Raw genomic sequence first — 19,652 nt, forward strand, 5'->3', positions numbered from 1 at the left:
TTTTTTCTGAGGTCTTGGCTGATTTCTTTTGATTTTCCCATGATGTCAAGCAAAGAGGCCCTAAATTGGCAGGCGTTGATATACATCCACAGGTACACCTCCAATTGACTCAAATTATGTCAATTAGCCTATCAGAAGATTCTAAAGTCATAACATAATTTTATGGAATTTTCCAAGCTGTTTAAAGGCACAGTCAACTTAGTGTATATAAACTTCTGACCCACTGGAATTGTGATACAGTAAATTATAAGTGAAATAATCTGTCTGTAAACAATTGTGTCATGCACAAAGTAGATATCCTAACCGACTTGCCAAATCTATAGTTTGTTTACAAGAAATGTGTGGAGTGGTTGAAAAACGAGTTTTAATGACTTCAACCTAAGTGTATGTTAACCTCACGTGCTATTCGGAACTAGGAAACTGAAATTTCCGACTTGATAAATGATTGAACGTGGCACGTGTATAACTACAACCAGTTATCAAGTCAGACATTTGAGTTTCCTAGTTCCGACTAGCTCTTGAACACGGCAATATACTCGAATAAGTATATATACTTTTTACATTCATTAGCCTTGGTTTCCGTTGCTTCGGATTGGTCGCTATTTAATTGTGGCGAGAGTAGATTCTAGACCAGCTGTCTGGTATCATAATCACTTGACGTGGTAACATCGAGGGATCAACTGGGGTGTATTCATTACGCTGATTCTGTGACAAAACGTTTTTGCAATGCACCGTTTATTCCAAACTGAAATCGTTTGGTAAAGAAAACGAGAGTTTCTTTTGGACACATTCGGGTAGGTCCCACAGTGTTTTCTTCCATTTGGTTCTTAAACAGTAAATGGTTTTCTTAATGAATACACCCCTGATCTGCTGTTTTATCGTTGTGGGTTTTTCGTTGATATCAAGCTTAGTTGAGCCCGGAGGTTCATGTAATCTCCCGGTAATAGCGTTTTAAGAAACCCAGCGCTAATTTGCAGGATCACGTTAAATTCTGTTGCTTGTCAACACTCAGCTTGTCACAACATCATAATGGTTGACATGAGCACCCCCACCTGGCTAGGTTGTGCAGAGAGTAGGTGGAAGTTGCCCCCAATCTGGTCCTAGGTCTGGGGATATGGGAAACTTCACCCTCAACACATGCTGTGAAGATGAGCCTAGATATAGCTTATTATCTGTCTTACAGACATGGCTCAAAACAAGAGACTAGCCCAGACATGGTAGAAGAGAGAGACACAGTATGCAATATTGCTCAATCATAAAACAGTAGTGGCAGTCTCAAGAGAGAGTGCCAGTAGCAAAAGGGTTGCTGGTTCAATTCCCATGGTGGACAGAGAGCAATCGGGTGCAAATCTCATGTACCAGCTTCTGCAGTTGTGCCCTTGAGCATGGCACCTAACCGGCTCTAGGGGTGTTGCTCAGCAGCTGACCCTATGCTGCTTCCAGCCTCTTGTACGTGTGGTTTTTGGGGGGTTTGGGAATTTCCGCTACAATAAAATTTTATTCTAGGTTGTTTTGTAAAATTAGAGATGGTCATTATTTAAGCATAATGAAAGCAGTAAGAGTACAGTGATTTACTTACATTTAGGATACTGATGGGAGAGTGCAGCACACTCTTGAAAAAAGTGACCAGTGAATTTTATTTGACCACAGAATATACATTTTACCATATGTAACCGGTGGCTAATATACCCCACTGCCCTCGTACCTTACAGCTGCTGTGTGTGCATGATGAGGCACCTGGATATTTTTAGGTTCCGTTTAAAAGCCAGTTGTGTTTCAGATTCATACATTTTACAGAAGCCACATTTCTAAATTAGTCACTCGTTGTGGAATGGAGCTCAGAGACGTGGACACATCAAACATTTAACGTGTATGTGTGTGAGAGAGAGAGAAACAGAGGAGGAATATAGGCCATATAAAGTAAGAGTATATCTATGCGTGGGTGCCGGCTAAAATAGCAAGGCTATCTTTCAGTGCAATCTCTTAGAATATACAAAGAGATGTATCTTTCTAAACTACAGGATAAAATACTGTGTTTAGGGTTTAAGATCACAGTCATTCATAGTTCAGATATGATCAGACAGTGCTGATGTTCATTGTAGTGTAGAGTTCTCAGGAACATACACTAGATGGCAATGTCTCTCATGGATAACTCACCTATCAACATACACAGTATTTGCTTTCTATACTGCAAGGATTCATTGTACAGTAGCCTCATTATGTGCTCATTATTTGTATTTGTGTGTCTTCACAGCTATCTATCCACAGACACTTAATATACACACCTGTGCAACAGACCTGGGTTCAAATACTATTTGAAATCTTCAAATACGTTTAGCGTTTGCTTTAGTGCCAGATTGGGCAGAAGTTTGCATTCCTTGGTTCCATTGTGTCAGGAATGCAAAAAATAAATATATATATATTTTTTTAAACATAACCTTTATTTAACTAGGCAAGCCAGTTAAGAACAAATTCTTATTTACAATGACGGACTATACCGTCTATCAAGCCCAGATAAAGTATTTGAGATCATTTCAAATATTATTTGCTGTGCAGATGCTTTTCGAGCAGAGAGAACTGCACTATAATAGATTCAGGGGACTGGGGAGTGTTGACTCTGGGCCAGAGCGTCCCCAGAGTGTTCTCAGCATTATGAAAATAGGAAGAACAAGACACTTGCTGACATTCACGTTGACTTGAATGTTTAATGTCGATAGCTTGCAGGCCGGCGGGCAAGAGGTTTTTCATGTACCTAGTAACACTTTAAAAACACACTGCACTCGTTGCCTCCCTCCTTATCTCCAGCGGGATAAGACCATGTACGTCATTATCATCATCATAATTTCCTCCTGCCTCTACTGTGTGCTGTAGTTTGACTCAGCCAGATGCACACAGAGAGGAAGTTGTAGGAAAGTTGTCCTATTCACTCACACTGGCAAGAACGAGTTGGATGCATGCAACATAAAATGAGTGAGTTTTAGAATAAAAAAAAATAAAAAAAAAAAGAGTAGTATGAATTTTAGTCATCTGACATTTTTTATTTAACTTGTATTTTATCATGGAGTCATACTGAGACCAAAGTCTGTTTTTACAGATATTGCAGAAATACACACATCAAAATACAAATACAAAATGCAAGCAGAAAGAAAACACACATAAAAAACAACCACATTCATCAGTAATAAGGTCCTGAAATCAGTTTTATGAATTGCCCTAGAGGCACCAAAACTTCACATTTAAGAACATTTTTAAGATCGATCCACAAATAAGGTGCAAAAAAAACTAAAAGCTGATTTACCTGACTTAGTAGAGACCGAAGGAATTTCCAGAAACCAGGTGTGGTAACTAAAGGTTAGTAATGATGTTAGGTACAGTGGGAGTTTGTGCCTTATGAAAACATAGCAATGTACGTGACATCAGAGGGCCAACCAACTTTCTGGTAGAGATCCGCATCTAACTGCTTTAATGAAGTGGTAGCTGCGTTCATATAAATGATGGCATCATAGTTTTGCATCGGTAGGAACGTCGACTGAATGTGCTTTCTACTATTTAGCGAGAGGCACAACCTATTTGTATAGATGGAGCACATTTCTATTGTCAGCTTCTTAACTAACTAATCAATGTTTTTTAAATTACAAATGCCTAGATATTAGTATTTATTAATGATTAATAAATACAATTAAGGATCCCTGCCAGTAGCTACTCTCCCTGGGGTCCAGCAACATTAAGGTAGTTTAAAATATTACATGGCATTACATGTCATAACACTTTTCATAACACATTAAGTGTGTGCCCTCAGGCCACTACTCTACTACCACATATCTACAATACAAACTCCATATGTATGTGTGTGTATAGTGCGTATGTTATCGTATGATAGTACTTTGACCTAATCTAAAACTCGACTGATGTTCGCTATTGTTATGTAATTTTGTGTTACTTTTTATATTTTCCATTAGTTTATTTAGTAAATATTTTCTTAACTCTATTTCTTGAACTGCATTGTTGGTAAAGGGCTTGTCAGTAAGCATTTCATGGTAAGGTCTACACCTGTTGTATTCGGCACATGTGACAAATAACATTTTATTTTAGAATACATTTCATAGATAAGAAAGATCTTGGCTAAGATTTGAATTTTTTTGCCAGGTAAGAAAGTTTTAAAGTAGGGTGATAGTTATTTAGGTCACCTTCCAAACCTTGGGGATTGTACCAGATTAGTACCAGCCTTATGGCAAAGTGCTCCATCATGCTGGAAAAGGCATTGTTCGTCACCAAACTGTTCCTGGATGGTTGGTAGAAGTTGCTCTCAGAGGATGTGTTGGTACCATTCTTTATTCATGGCTGTGTTCTTAGGCAAAATTGTGAGTGAGCCCACTCCCTTGGCTGAGAAGCAACCCCACACATGAATGGTCTCAGGATGCTTTACTGTTGGCATGACACAGCACTGATGGTAGCGCTCACCTTGTCTTCTCCAGACAAGCTTTTTTCCGGATGCCCCAAACAATCAGAAAGGGGATTCATCAGAGAAAATGACTTTACCCCAGTCCTCAGCAGTCCAATCCCTGTACCTTTTGCAGAATATCAGTTAGTCCCTGATGTTTTTCCTGGAGAGAAGTGGCTTCTTTGCTGCCCTTCTTGACACCAGGCCATCCTCCAAAAGTCTTCGCCTCACTGTTCGTGCAGATGCACTCACACCTGCCTGCTGCCATTCCTGAGCAAGCTCTGTACAGGTGGTGCCCCAATCCCGCAGCTGAATCAACTTTAGGAGGCGGTCCTGGCGCTTGCTGGACTTTCTTGGGCGCTCTGAAGCCTTCTTCACAACAATTGAACCGCTCGCCTTGAAGTTCTTGATGATCTGATAAATGGTTGATTTAGGTGCAATCTTACTGGCAGCAATATCCTTGCCTGTGAAGTCCTTTTTGTGCAAAGCAATGATGACGGCACGTGTTTCCTTGCAGGTAACCATGGCTGACAGAGGAAGAACAATGATGTTTTTGGGGGATTCAGTTCATTTGCATGGCAAAGAGAGACTTTGCAATTCATCTGGTCACTCTTCATAACATTCTGGAGTATATGCAAATTGCCATCATACAAACTGAGGCAGCAGACTTTGAAAATTAATATTTGTGTCATTCTCAAAACTTTTGGCCACGACTGTATGTGACCAATAAAATGTGATTTGATTTGATGTAGCGCAGTGCCTCCACCTAATAAGTAAAGATACTGTATGTATTTACTGACTTGGGTCTATGGTGGCAAAATTGCTGTTATGTTTATCCAGTTTATCTATGTATTTAACTAAAGTCATATGATGTACTAATGAGACTTGCTCCCTCTGCTAGAACACTCCACCTTTGTCTACATGACTGACTCACGGTTCTGGACTTACAGCCAAATGCTGTTTCTCCATATCCTGTTATAGAGCAGTAGACTGAACTAAGCTGTGAGAGACGAGCAAGACAAATGGTTGTGGTTCTTTTGAGAACAGTGTTGTGACAATGAGCGCTGAGAAATGGTGTGACATTTCTCAACAAGACCACACCACAAACCAACAGCAGCCTCGTAGTTCCATAGTCCTCTGGCTGAGACCAAAGTTTATTTTGTGTGGCTCTTAACTCTGCACCTTTTGAGTGATTATTATTAACCGCTCCGCTATAGCCCCTCTGCTCCGCTATGGCCCCTCTGCTCCGCTACGGCCCCTCTGCTCCACTATGGCTAGAGGAGCCGGCCGGCCGACTGAGAGGGCCCTAGAGGAGTCAGCTTGCTGAAAGGGCCCCAGTTTAGCCAGCTGGCTGAGAGGGTCCTAGTGGAGCCGGCTGGCTGAGAGGGCCCTAGTGGAGCCGGCTGGCTGAGAGGGCCCTAGTGGAGCCGGCTGGCTGAGAGGGCCCTAGTGGAGCCGGCTGGCTGAGAGGGCCCTAGTGGAGCCGGCTGGCTGAGAGGGCCCTAGTGGAGCCGGCTGGCTGAGAGGGCCCTAGTGGAGCCGGCTGGCTGGGAGGGCCCTAGTGGAGCCTGCTGGCTGAGAGGGTGAATTGTGGCAAAATTGCTGTTATGTTTATCCAGTGTATCTACACATTTAATTAATGTCACATAATCCTGGACAATCGGACCACCATTTTATTACGTTTGCAATCGCTACAAATAATCTGCTCAGACCCCAACCAAGGAGCATCAAAAGTCTATAAATTCTCAGACAACCCAAAGATTCCTTGATGCCCTTCCAGACTCCCTCTGCCTACCGAAGGACGTCAGAGGACAAAAATCAGTTAACCACCTAACTGAGGAACTCAATTTAAGATCCAGAAAGACTTCGCCGACTTCGAAGTTTACATACACTTAGGTTGGAGTCATTAAAACTCGTTTTTCAACCACTCCACAAAGTTCTTGTTAACAAACTGTAGTTTTGGCAAGTCGGTTAGGACATCTACTTTGTGCATGACAAGTAATTTTTCCAATAATTGTTTACAGAGATTATTTCACTTAACTCACTGTATCACAATTCCATTGGGTCAAACATGTATATACATTGAGTTGACTGCCTTTAAACAGCTTGGAAAATTCCAGAAAATGATGTCATGGCTTTAGAAGCTTCTGATGGGCTAATTTGACATAATTTGAGTCAATTGGAGGTGTACCTGTGGATGAATTTCAAGGCATATCTTCAAACTCAGTGCCTCTTTGCTTGACATCATGGGAAAAATCAAAATAAATCAGACAAAACCTCAGAAAAGTCTGGTTCGTCCTTGGGAGCAATTTTCAAACGCCTGAACATACCACATTCACCTGTGCAACCTATAGTATGCAAGTATAAACACCATGGGACCACACAGCAGTCATACTGCTCAGGAAGGAGACGCGTTCTGTCCCTTAGAGATGAACGAACTTTGGTGCGAAAAGTGCAAATCAATCCAGGAACAACAGCAAAGGACCTTGTGAAGTTGCTGGAGGGAACAGGAACAAAAGTATCTATATCCACAGTAAAACGAGTCCTATATTGACATAACCTGAAAGGCCGCTCAGCAAGGAAGAAGACCCTGCTCCAAAACCGCTATAAAAAAGCTAGACTACGGTTTGCAACTGCACATGGGGACAAAGATCATACTTTTTGGAGAAATGTCCTCTGGTCTGATGAAACAAAATAGAACTGTTTGGCCATAATGACCATTGTTATGTTTGGAGGAAAAAGGGGGAGGCTTGCAAGCTGAAGAATACCATCCCAACCGTGAACCACAGGGGTGGCAGCATCATGTTGTGGGGTTGCTTTGCTGCAGGAGGGACTGGTGCACTTCACAAAATAGATGGCCTCATGAGGATGGAAAATGATGTGGATATATTGAAGCAACATCTCAAGACATCAGTCAGGAAGTTAAAGCTTGGTCACAAATGGGTCTTCCAAATGGACAATGACCCCAAGCATACTTCCAAAGTTGTGGCAAAATAGCTTTAAGGAAAACCAAGTCATGGTATTGAAGTGGCCATTACAAAGCCCTGACCTCAATCCTATAGAAAATTTGTGGGCAGAACTGAAAAAGCGTATGCGAACAAGGAAGCCTACAAAACCTGACTCAGTTACACCAACTCTGTCAAGAGGAATGGGCCAGAATTCACCCAACTTATTGTGGGAAGCTTGTGGAAGGCTACCCGAAACATTTGACCCAAGTTAAACAATTTAAAGGCACTGCTACCAAATACCAATTGAGTGTATGTAAACTTCTAACCCACTGGGAATGTGATGAAAGAAATAAAAGCTGAAATAAATCACTCTCTACTATAATTCTGACATTTCACATTCTTAAAATAAAGTGGTGATCCTAATTGACCTAAGACAGGGAATTTTTACTAGGATTAAATGTCAGGAATTGTGAAAAACTGAGTTTAAATGTATTTGGCTAAGGTCTATTTAAACTTCCGACTTTAACTGTATGTCCAGTTTAGATTTAATGCACTCCAGAAAATAGCATTTGGCTGTTTCAGTAGAATGGTTAGTTCTGAATCCAAATTGCATTTGATGTATGGAGTTGCCCTGATTGAGGTGATCAGTCAGATGATCAGCCACCCATCTTTCAGCTACTTTTGATAGCACTGGAAGATTGCTTATAGGTCGGTCATTTTCCACCAGTGATGGGTCACCAGATTTTAAAACCGGTATCACTGCAGCAGACTTCCAAGCATTGGAGAAGAACCCATATTTGATGGACAGATTAACTAGATGTACAATAGGGGCAATCATAGAATATTTGTGTCTCTTCAGGAATTCAGTGTCTAGACCAAGTACATATTTTGTTCTAGAGCTCCGGAAGAAGCTAATAATACTGTCCACTGCTGATGCTGAGATTTCAGGAATTCTGAACATTGGTTTATTATTATCTATGGGAGTGAGAACTGTGTTCTTGGTTGAAAATCTTTGAGCCAGTTCCCTTACAGAGCCAACAAAAAAAGTGTTAAAGGTGGTGGATATGAAATTGGAGTCTTGAATTAGAATCCCATTAACCTTTAAATCGGGATGTTTTTTAAAACTTTTCAGCTCCTCTCCCTGTTAGTTTAAGATTTTCTAAATCCCTTTGCCATTTCCTTTTGCTTCATTGATCATGCTGAAGAAGAACTCTGATTTTGCTTATTCTTTTTAATATGCCTTACCATCTTATTTCTCAGTGATGTAAATAGACATCTGTCATCATTTTGACCAGACTTCAGTGCTTTTTTCAAGGAAAGATCCCATTCTCTCATCTGCCTCCAGAGGTCCTCGTTGAGCCATGATAGAGAGGTTTTCCTTCTTGGCTTACGTAGAAATGTCCCGGTAAAAGAGGTATCCAGTTTGTCAATAGCTGACAGAAATGTTCTGAATCCAGACTCTGGGTCTTCATTGCTTAACAGATCAGACCAGTCAATTTGACGTATAGCTTAGTTAGTTATAGCTTAGTTATTTATTCGATCAGGTCTGTTAGTAAACACCAGATCAATTTGAGTCTGGGATGTCTGTGTTAATCTGGTTGGTCTTTGTATTATTTGAGTCAGGTTAAAATTGTCTGTGATCTCTTAGAGTTTTCCTGTAAGTTTTGTTTTCCCAGTTTAAATTGAAATCGCCCATGAAGATGATCTCCTTATGATCACATTCTTTAAGCATGGCATTTAATCATTTAACCACAGTATCAGCAGCCAACTGTAGGCCTACCATTGCTGATTCGCTGAAGCAGGTCAGTGAGAAAACTAATCATGGCATCCTCTCTGTGAGTCACATGGGTCCTCTACTCTCAGCTCTGAGGTGATCAGAGCTGGGGGTGTTGAGTGGCAATCAGGAGAAAGAGAATGAGGTTGGCAGCCAAACCAAGCTCCATGCAGTCTAATGGTTTACATGCCCTCTATCCATTCTGTCCCATCACTGTGTATCACACAGAGCCTGTATAGATCATATCTTCTCGGTCTGTATAATAGTCAGAAATAGATTACACGAAGAGAAGCCTACTTTTGCATGTTTCATTGATTTCCAGAAATGTTTGATTTTGTAAATAGGGATATTTTAGCCTATAGTTTGTTAAAGACAGGAGTTATTGGGAAATTGTATCACGCAATCCAGTCTCTTTACAAAGTACCAATTGCTTGTGTGCAAATTAATGAAAATTGTTCCGATTGGTTTCCCACACCCTCGGGTGTAAAACAAAGACACGCCTTATCACCGACTGTTTGCTATGTTTATAAATGATTTGGCAAAATAAATTAAACAGTTAAATATTGGAGTAAGATGTAATGATGAAATGCTAAGTACCCTTTTATATGCTGATGATATTATTTTGATGGCAGAAACTGAACAAGGCCTGCAGAACATGTTATTATGTGCAGTCAGTTAGTGTAAAAAAATTGAGACCCAGACAAAAACACAGATAGTACCTGTTTTTCTAAAATGCATTAAGAGAAGTGTTTTGGTGAAGACATTCTTGAGTTCAGTAACAATTTTAAATATGTGGTCTTTTTTTTTATGAACATATTACCTTTCTATATGGAACATTTGCCCTGTCCGAATCAGCAAGTATAGCTCTTAGGGGAGTTATAGGAAAACGAAAACACTCAAAGATATTGGTCATGCTATGTATTCCAAACTGTATCTGACATGCGTGTGTCCTGTTCTGGACTATTCAGCAGGAGTGTGGGGTGCAAAGCATCTCAAAAATGAACATGTCCATAACAGAGCAGTATGTTACTTTTTAGGTATTCACAAGTTTGCACCTATACTTGCAATAACTGGGGACATGGGCTGGGAACCCTGTGAGGTGAGATGGAAGGTGTGTATGCTGAGACTTTGGGATAGACTGTTGGATATGCCAACTGCCAGAATACCTAGCAAAGTTTTTCAATGGGATCTATCCAAAGGGGGAGCGTGGGCAACTGATATGTCTGACCTTTTCCTTTTATGTCTGTACAAAAACCAAATTAAGGGAACAAAGAAGACCTCTCCAGTAGGTACCAAAACGTTCAAAGGCCAAGTTATTAGGGCTATCCTCTGTATACCACCCCTAACTTGTCACAGCACAACTGATTGGCTCAAATGCATTAAGAAGGAAAGAAACTCCACAAATGCACTTTTAACAAGGCAAACCTGTTAATTTAAATGCATTCCAGGTGACTAACTCATGAAGCTGGTTGAGAGAATGCCAAGATTGTGCTAAGAGTCTTGGTGGTTCCAAACATCTTCCATTTTAGAATGATGGAGGACACTGTGTCTTGGTTTCATCAGACCAGATAATCTTGTTTCTCATGGTGTGAGAGTCTTTAGGTGTCTTTTGGCAAACTCCAAGCTGGCTGGCATGTGTATTTTACTAAGGAGTGGCTTAGGAAGAATCTTGGTGGTTCCAAACTTCTTCCATTTAAGAATGATGGAGGCCACTGTGTTCTTGGGGACCTTCAAATGCTGCAGAAGTGTTTTGGTACCCTTCCCCAGATCTGTGCCTCAACACAATCTTGTCTCGGAGCTCTACGGACAATTCCTTCGTCCTCGTGGTTTGTTTTTTTCTCTGATATGCACTGTCAACTGTGGGAACTTGTATCGACAGGTGTGTGCCTTTCCAAATCATGTCCAATCAATTGAATTTACCACAGGTTGACTCCAATGAAGTTGTTGAAACACCTCAAGCATGATCAATGGAAACAGGATGCACCTGAGCTCAATTTCAAGTTTCATTGCAAAGGGGCTGAATATTTATGTAAATAAGGTATCTGTTTTTTATTTAAATGTAATATATTTGCAAAAAAATCTAAAAACCTGTTTTCACTTTGTCATTATGGGGTATTGTGTGTAGATTGCTGAGGATAACAAAAACATTTTTTTAGAATAAGGCTGTAATGTAACAAAATGTTGAAAAAGTGAATACTTTCCAAAGGCACTGTATATATGATTATTTTTAACCTTTAGTTAACTAGTCAAGTCAGTTAAGAACAAATTCTTATTTTAAATGACAGCCTAGGAACAGTGGGTTAACTTCCTTGTACAGGGGCAGAATGACAGATTTCTTTCCTTGTCCAACGCTCTAACCACTAGGATACCTGCCGCCCCAATGTATGTACAGTGGGGCAAAAAAGTATTTAGTCAGCCACATGAGAGCGGTCTGTAATTTTCATCATAGGTACACTTCAACTATGACAGACAAATAGAGAAAAGATAATCCAGAAAATCACATTGTAGGATTTTTAATGATTTTATTTGCAAAATATGGTGGAAAATAAGTATTTGGTCAATAACAAAAGTTTATTTCAATACTTTGTTTTATACCCTTTGTTGGCAATGACAGAGGTCAAACGTTTTCAGTAAGTCTTCACAAGGTTTTCACACACTGTTGCTGGTATTTTGGCCCATTCCTCCATGTAGATCTCCTCTAGAGCAGTGATGTTTTGGGGCTGTTGCTGGGCAACACAGACTTTCAACTCCCTCCAAAGATTTTCTATGGGGTTGAGATCTGGAGACTGGCTAGGCCACTCCAGGACCTTGAAATGCTTCTTACGAAGCCACTCCTTCGTTGCCCGGGCGGTGTGTTTGGGATCATTGTCATGCTGAAAGACCCAGCCACGTTTCATCTTTAATGCCCTTGCTGATGGAAGGAGGTTTTCACTCAAAATCTCACGATACATGGCCCCATTCATTCTTTCCTTTACACAGATCAGTCGTCCTGGTTCCTTTGCAGAAAAACAGCCCCAAAGCATGATGTTTCCACCCCCATGCTTCACAGTAGGTATGGTGTTCTTTGGATGCAACTCAGCATTCTTTGTCCTCCAAACACGACGAGTTGAGTTTTTACCAAAAAGTTATATTTTGGTTTCATCTGACCATATGACATTCTCCCAATCTTCTTCTGGATCATCCAAATGCTCTCTAGCAAACTTCAGACGGGCCTGGACATGTACTGGCTTAAGCAGGGGGACACGTCTGGCACTGCAGGATTTGAGTCCCTGGCGGCGTAGTGTGTTACTGATGGTAGACTTTGTTACTTTGGTCCCAGCTCTCTGCAGGTCATTCACTAGGTCCCACCGTGTGGTTCTGGGATTTTTGCTCACCGTTCTTGTGATCATTTTGACCCCACGGGGTGAGATCTTGCGTGGAGCCCCAGATCGAGGGAGATTATCAGTGGTCTTGTATGTCTTCCATTTCTTAATAATTGCTCCCACAGTTGATTTCTTCAAACCAAGCTGCTAACCTATTGCAGATTCAGTCTTCCCAGCCTGGTGCAGGTCTACAATTTTGTTTCTGGTGTCCTTTGACAGCTCTTTGGTCTTGGCCATAGTGGAGTTTGGAGTGTGATTGTTTGAGGTTGTGGACAGGTGTCTTTTATACTGATAACAAGTTCAAACAGGTGCCATTAATACAGGTAACGAGTGGAGGACAGAGGAGCCTCTTAAAGAAGAAGTTTACAGGTCTGTGAGAGCCAGAAATCTTGCTTGTTTGTAGGTGACCAAATACTTATTTTCCACCATAATTTGCAAATAAATTCATTAAAAATCCTACAATGTGATTTTCTGTTTTTTTTTCTCATTTTGTCTGGCATAGCTGAAGTGTACCTATGATGAAAATTACAGGCCTCATCTTTTTCAGTGGGAGAACTTGCACAGTTGGTGGCTGACTAAATACTTTTTTGCCCCACTGTACGTATGTATGTTCAGTGCCTTCAGAAAGTATTCAGACACCTTCACTTTTTCAACATTTTGTTACATTACAGCCTTATTCTAAAATGGATAAAACATCCATTTGAATTCCCATTCAGTCGCTGACCGATAAATCTCCGGTCGTCGGTATTAGGCCTACTGATTGATCAACTTTTACTTGTGACAAAGTCAGCAAAGGACATCACTGCATTTGGAATGCATTTGCAGCTGAAATGGACTCAACCAGAAAAATGATATGACACAACTTAGCCACAACACCCAGTGGGCATGCGTGATGATGTAGCCCAGGGATGAACTCATCATTTTGTATTTTATTTATTATGGATACCCATTAGCTGCTGCCAAGGCAGAATTAAGGCAGTTTATGCCGTTTTAAAACATTACAATACATTCACAGATTTCACAACACACTGTGTGCCCTCAGGCCACTTCTCCACCACTACCACATATCTACAGTACAAAAACCATGTGTACATGTATGTGTGCATATGTTTGTGTTGCTTCACAGTCCCATAAGGTATATTTTTATCTGTTTTTAAATCAAATTTTACTGCTTGCATCAGTTACTTGATGTGGAATAGAGTTTCATGTAGTCATGACTCTATGTAGTACTGTGCGCCTCCCATAGTCTGTTCTGGACATGGAGTATGTGAAGAGACCTCTGGTGGCATGTCTTGTGTGGTATCTGAGCTGTGCACCAGTAGTTCAAACAGACCGCTTGGTACATTCAACATCTCTCATTAATACAGGTAGTGATGAAGTTAATCTCTCCTCCACTTTCAGCCAGCAAAGATTGACATGCATATTATTATTAGCTCTCTGTGTACATCCAAGGACCGTAGTGGCTCCCAGCTCTGTGTACCCACATCCATACCCACACATTTGTATTTTTTATTTAACTAGGCAAGTCAGTGAAGAACAAATTTTTATTTTCAATGACTGCCTAGGAACTGCCTTGTTCATGGGCAGAACGGCAGAACAAATGACCTTGTCAGCTCTGGGATTTGATCTTGCAACCTTTCGGTCACTAGTCTAACGCTCTAACCACTAGGCTACCTGCCTCCCCATGCGGTCAGCGCTGGCCCTAAGCAACATTTTGTTGGCCCATCCCCAGTCTTTAATATGATATCTGGTGAGAGTCGCTAACAAAATCAATGGGGGCCCCCTTTCGTAATTCAACCATGATTACTACAAGTATAAAACACGTTAGCTGACATGGGCTAATTGAATGACTGTCAGTGAAAAACTGCTGATCCACATCCACATTTCGAAATTGACCTTGTGTATTATACTATTCTAACTATCAACAGTAAGTTGAGACCCTGACTGAGTTCCCCCCCCCCAAAAAAAAAAATCCCTGTGCCAAATGGAACAAGACACTTTTAACCCGCATCGGCCCTGAGAGATGCACAGTGAGGAGTATCCTGAGTGAATCATTTCCGCTTGACACGACAGAAGGTTTTGGAGAGAGAGAGAGAGAGAGAGAGAGGCCCGCTCGGTGATCCATTTTAGAATAGCATGAGTGTGTGACTTGTTCACGGTGGAGGATTCACTTGCGTGCGTGTCACTTGCTGTAACCTAAAAAAAGCTACACTGGATGGAATTGTCTCAGTTGCTAGAACATGAGAATCACCAAAACACCCCACAACTGCACTATCATTCTGGACAAATGAGAGATGGGAATATTAAGTGATCGGCTATGACAAGAGATCGCCCTGTTTATGGAAGTGTCCTCAAGCCATTTCTCAGCACAATGTGGTATAGGATATTCATGAATGATCAGACCATTCTTGCTGATATCATCTGTTTCAATGTGCCTATGGTCATCAATCAAAGCGTGTCGAATGACTTTATTGCCCTCGCCCCCCCCCAAAAAAAAGGTACTGAAACGATATCATAACCATCATCGATAAAAGACCTGGCCTACTCACCACATTCTTATCGGCAGACTGAACAGACTTGGTTTCTCAAATGACTGCCTCGCCTGGTTCACCAACTACTTCTCAGACAGAGTTCAGTATGTCAAATTGGAGGGCCTGTTGCCCGCACCTCTGGCAGTCTCTATGGGGGTGCCACAGGGCTCAATCCGCAGACCGACTCTTTTCTCTGTATACATCAATGATGTCACTCTTGCAGCTGGTGATTCTCTGATCCATCTCTACGCAGATGACACCATTCTGTATACTCCTGGCCCTTCTTTGGACACTGTGTTAACTAACCTCCAGATGAGCTTCAATGCCATACTCTCCTTCCGTGGCCTCCAACTGCTCTTAAATGCTAGTAAAACTAAATGCATGCTCTTCGACCGATCGCTGCCCGCACCTGCCCGCCCGTCTAGCATCACTACTCTGGATGGTTCTGACTTAGAATATGTAGACAACTACAAATACCTAGGTGTCTGGTTAGACTGTAAAATGCAGTCTATCACAGTGCCATCCGTTGTCACCAAAGCCCCATATACTACCCACCACAACGACATGTATGCTCTCGTTGGCTCGCCCTCGCTTCATATTCGTCGCCAAACCCACTGGCTCCAGGTCATCTATAAGTATTTTCTAGGTAAAGACTTATAGATGAAAGCCCCGTCATATCTCAGCTCACTGGTCACCATAGCAGCACCCCGTAGCATGCGCTCCAGCAGGTATATTTCACTGGTCACCCCCAAAGCCAATTCCTCTTTGGCCGCCTTTCCTTCCAGTTCTCTACTGCTAATGACTGGAACGAATTGCAAAAATCACTGAAGCTGGAGACTCCCTCACTAACTTTAAGCATCAGCTGTCAGAGCAGCTTACAGATCATTGCACCTGTACATAGCCCATCTGTAAATAGCCCATCCAACTACCTCATCCCCATATTGTTATTTATTTATTTGCTCCTTTGAACCTCAGTATCTCTACTTGCACATTAATCTTCTGCACATCGATCACTCCAGTGTTTAATTGCTAAATTGTAATTAATTCACCACTACGGTCTATTTATTGCTTTACCACCCTAATCTTACCTCATTTACACACACTGTATATAGACTTTTCTACTGTACGTTTGTTTAGTCCATGTGTAACTCTGTGTTGTTGTTTGTATCCCACTGCTTTGCTGGTTAACGTGCTCAACATCTGCTCTGAAGACGAGCTCATGTCTGAAGGAGGGTTAAAAAAAACACCCTGTTAAGAACTCTTTTTTTAATTGTATTTTTTATATATATTGACTTTCAATGTCGCAGGTCGCAGTTATAAATGATAACTTGTTCTTAACTAGCCTACCTGGTTAAATAAAGGTGGGGGAAAAAATGCTAGACCCTCTCTTTTTGAATTAGGTTTACAGTATAAGGTAGAGAGATGCAGTGCCTCGGGACAGCCGGTATCCAGCTGGTTCATGTGTGTGTGGTAGGTTACAGGTACAGATACAGGCTACTAGCCTAGGGACTAGGTTTGCATTTACCTCGCCCCCAGTCCATAGGCTATATTGCGCGCAGGAAGTATGCCTGGTGCGCGAGATCGGTTTGTGTAATGGAGACCTGCCTTTCTCATAGCCTTAACTGATGATGTTGAATTACGGAATTTATCTGCTGCTGGCGCACCTACTGCCAAGCAGCCCACCATCACTTTCGTTTACAATGCACCACTTCTCTCTAACTCTCTTTCCTCCCTCCTGCTCTTTCTACCTCCCTCTCTCAACCACACACACACACTCGCTAAAGCCCGCTTCCTCTCTCTCTCGTTGGTTTCCTTTCCCTCTCTTTCTCTCAGCCTCCGATAATTCCTCATCCGAACCACAATCACGTAGGATTGCATAGAGCGAAAAAGAAAGGCTGTTTGCAAACCAGGCAATGAAGAGTGGACTTCACCGGTTGCTTTGATAGTACTTTTTACCACAGGCTACAAGTGAGATTTGTGCTTCGATTTTTCCCACTGGGCACAGACGTCAATTCAACGACTATTCCACGTTGGTTGAAAGTAATTTTAAAGAAATAACGTGGAAACAACATTGGTTCAACCAGTGTGTTCGAATGATGTCAGTTTAGGATGCTCATTACCTGTCATGACAACATATATTTTCCGACTGTTCTCCAATTTGTTATAACTCTCCGTCTTCCAGAGAACATTGAGGTTTCGAATTTGGATTATTTTTTTTACCTGCTGCTCGAGTGTCGAGCCCGTAGTAGTCCAAAAGACCATGCCGTCCGCGGGCTGGTGAACAGTGTGTCCGCGTACATGAACAGTGAACTCAGAAAGTTGTGCAATGTCGAGCACTAGAAATTGTCGAGGAGTGAAAACGATGGATAATGAAACTATTTTACGGGACATTTTATCAGGATAACTGGGAATAATCTGGACTGGAGATAAAGGAGTACCTTGGAGAAATTTGCACAATGTGCTGAATGTAAAATACAAATGTGTTTATTTAGAGATATAGTAGCCTACACATTTGTAAAGACTGCCTTTGCAATATTTCATATGTATATCGATGTTGTTACCGTTATTTAGATCGCAAATATGTTTGATTTCAACATTCAGCAAGTTCAGTCATTTTATGCACCTTACCTACATATTTATCATCATGGCGCACTTACGCAACCTTATGCATTGGACCAGCCATAATCAGCACCCTCAGCAGTATCTTCACAACATCTCGCTCATAGTAGATGCGGAGACGATTCAAGTGGTCTACACTAAGGTTAGTCTACCGGGGAGATGGCGGCGGCGCTCGCCAGCTCCCTGATACGACAGAAACGTCAAGCAAGAGAGGCAAACAGCGAAAAGGTCGCTACTTCGAAACGGCGCACCAGCCCCAACAAAGATCCCCGTTCCTTGTGTGAGAGGCATATATTTACTGTCTTCAACAAAATTCGGTTCTGCAGCGGCAAGAAAAGACCAGTCCGCAGGAAGCCAGGTCAGTGACCTCAGAGCAGGGCTGCGTTCAGTACATTAAAACGTAATATAACGTTCAATTTAACGGAAACGGCGCTGTACTGTTACTGTTTAACGTCACTCATTGCTTCAAAATCACACCCTGCACATCCACTGAGCGGAGCAAACATATCTCAGTCTGTTCAATAATTTACAAGAACGTTTTGGGGAAACGTGTTGTTCAGTTCAAATCATTCCGCAAATTCAGAATTTGCTCAAATTGAGCTGTACGTTTTAAAAAAAATGTTTTATACAAAAACCATTATAAACAATGATTTTTGTCCAAAGTAACAGTTAGCAAAATCAGGTAAATTGATAAACGCACACTTTGTTTAACCTCAATGTCAACTCGTTTTCACATTGCATTGTTGTTTTAAGCTGTACAGATAATGTATTTGACATGTTTTCATTGTATTTTGAACGCTTTCAGACTGAGCATTTGAAATGTTACGAGTACTTTGGGGGTCAGGGAAAATGTATGGGAGTAAAAAGTACATATCTTTAGGAATTTAGTGGAGTAAAAATAGAAGTTGTCAAAAATATAAATAGTAATGCAAAGTACAGATACCGAAAAAAGTACAGACTTAAGTAGTACTTCAAATAATTTTTTCTTTACACCACTGAGCATGCCACCATCAGAGTCAATTCAAACTTTTTGTGTGTTCTTATGTTGGCATAATACATCATTTTAAAGAAGTCCATAACTAGGCTATGTAACCTTTTTATAGAAAAAAAGGTTTATAGAATGCAACACATTAACACCTTTTGACATGTGAGGAGAATAACACTATTTCACCCCCACATGTGAACTTACAATGGTTGTGACATTTCTTACATATGAAACTGCAAATGTGATTTTCACGTGATTGTTTTTCAATTCTCCTCGCGTGAAAAGGTGTTGTTAACATGTAAACTATACATTTAATACATGTGAAAATATGGTTTCACATATGAAATCTAAGCTCAACATCTGAAAACATACATTTATCATGTGAAAACGTGATTTTCACATGTTGTTGTTGTGCGGGTTCCTCCAGTACTTGAAGTGAAGGAAGGCACACTAATGAACTGGACCAGAGCTATTAGTGTCCAGGGTAAGGTGAAGCATTTTTGGTGAATAATGTTTTATTGATCCACCCATGGGCCAATTCTCACAGTTAGGCAGAGATCTGAGGGTATCATATCTGTCACCGATGGATAAGAAGAGGTGGACCACACATTTCTGCATCATATTTAACGTATCTCTCCACCTTTCAGAGTTTCTATCATCCACTGGGTCCACCTCATCATCAGCATTTAACTGGCACACCGACTTGCTCTAAATAGTGCTGTATTTTAGTCTTTTTATGTCTCTTCCTGCATAATTTGGGTGTTAGGCGGCTGTAGTGCCAAGTTTATCTGTCCCATATTGTGTGCACAGTTCATGATCTGGAGGTGGCGTCTTCGACCATTTATTTTTCAGTTCAGTTTTGACCCACCAACTGAAACCTTTTTTTTTATCTACAAGACTGGGAGATGGTTTAGATGGTTTTCCACTGATTAGTGTTATGTTGGTATCTGCATGCTCTGAATGCCCTTAGTACAATTAGCTGTTGTTTTCCC

General features: G+C 41.2%; 1 protein-coding gene across 2 annotated transcripts in view; it reads left to right on the forward strand.

Annotated features, from left to right (window-relative positions):
• LOC115137186 (fibroblast growth factor 12) overlaps positions 1–19,652 on the forward strand; it is a 115,300-nt gene that overhangs the window by 73,087 nt on the left and 22,561 nt on the right. The window lies entirely within an intron of this gene.

This window comes from Oncorhynchus nerka, linkage group LG11, assembly GCF_034236695.1.
Source record: "Oncorhynchus nerka isolate Pitt River linkage group LG11, Oner_Uvic_2.0, whole genome shotgun sequence".
Classification (NCBI taxonomy): domain Eukaryota; kingdom Metazoa; phylum Chordata; class Actinopteri; order Salmoniformes; family Salmonidae; genus Oncorhynchus; species Oncorhynchus nerka.